Raw genomic sequence first — 1,410 nt, 5'->3', positions numbered from 1 at the left:
TCTCTCTCTCTCTCTCTCTCTCTCTCTCTCTCTCTCTCCAATATATTTCTCCCTTCTGTAAGTCCCATCAGAAGCAGACTCAGTACAGAGATAGCAGTTGGTAAAAACTCGGTATGCACCACGTTATCTCCATGTCAGTCTCGATTCCCTCCACTCCGGCACCCACAAAGACAAACCATTCCCTGCCGGAGGAGAGAAGAGAGATAGGGACCCAGGCCGTTCGCAGATCGAAATCTTCGTCGGGTTTTCTGCTCAAATCTCGGCTTTTCTGCAAGTGGAGGAGTGCCTTTGATTTATGACAGCTCGTGAGAGGGGTGAGGGTTGGGGCTGCAATAATGAATACAGAATTGTTTGGCCCCACTTTGACGCTTGTCGGCCTGTGATGGACGTTTTTAGTCTCCCTCGTTCACTCAGTGTTTGTTTTGCCGAGTCGTTTTCAAGAGCGAGAGCACCGTACTGCGTCACCTAGTGATAAAGTTCAAGTACTCACGCACGCGCAAACATTCTCCCCTTCCCCTCCCCCCCCCAAAAAAAAAGGGAATGTAATTTGACCTTTAGGCAGAGACTGAAATAACACGATCCAACTTTGAAATACGGGGTCAAGCTTCTGAGACACAGAACGGGTGTCAGCGCAATACACACCTCATGAATGTGAATAATATTAACCTCAGATTATGCCATGTCTATCTATGTCTGTTTGATCTCCCCCCATTCCCCCCCCCTCTCTCTCTCTCTCTCTCTCTCTCTTTATATTGACAAAAATGAATTGTACATAAACTGATCGTCTTCTTCGTCTCAACAAAGAAGGTGAAGGGTGCCTCTATGGACTGCAGTAAAGTCTAAATCAAATTACAGTCAGTTACGTCACAGAGGAACGATCATTCTGATTGACCGTTAACTATAGAGCTAGGATTAGAATGTACACTTTACGTGTTAAGGGTTTCACAAGCGAGAGAACACCAAATTTAACAAAGAAAAGTTATTCGCATTTCGAAACAGAATTCTGATTAAATCTACAGGCCTGACCGGAGAACGGAATTTAATTTTTAGAATGCGGGGATTGCGCAGGGAGGTGGGTAAAGTGAGATCCTCAACAGGGATTCAAAAGCCCAGTAGGAATAAAATGCATTTCTTTACTGAATCACTTTTGGCCCAACAAGCCCGAAGCTGAGGGCTTCAAATGACGCTGTTTCACCATCAAGCTCACCAATTCGCGTGCAAACAAGCGGGACCCGCTTTAGAAGGACTGGGCTTCCAAAAATAGAGAAAAACGATGGGATTGAGTGACTTGGTATTCGAAAATGGAGACGGACAGACAGGGTAGGGTGACTCGGTCCCCGAAAGGAAGAAGAGCGAGAAAGAAATGGTGGAGTGGTGAAGAAATGGTTCTGGAAAGGAGGGGGGGGGGGT

General features: G+C 46.2%; 1 protein-coding gene across 1 annotated transcript in view; it reads right to left on the bottom strand.

The window, feature by feature from the left end:
* The window catches only part of LOC101848741 (protocadherin alpha-6), a gene marked incomplete at its 5' end in the record, with an annotated part of 80,960 nt that overhangs the window by 39,233 nt on the left and 40,317 nt on the right, over nucleotides 1-1,410 (bottom strand).

Source organism: Aplysia californica, unplaced genomic scaffold (genome assembly GCF_000002075.1).
Source record: "Aplysia californica isolate F4 #8 unplaced genomic scaffold, AplCal3.0 scaffold00118, whole genome shotgun sequence".
In the NCBI taxonomy this organism is placed as follows: Eukaryota; Metazoa; Mollusca; class Gastropoda; order Aplysiida; family Aplysiidae; genus Aplysia; species Aplysia californica.
The sequence above is the reverse complement of the archived record's forward strand: the minus strand, read 5'-3'. Positions and strand labels throughout refer to the sequence as shown.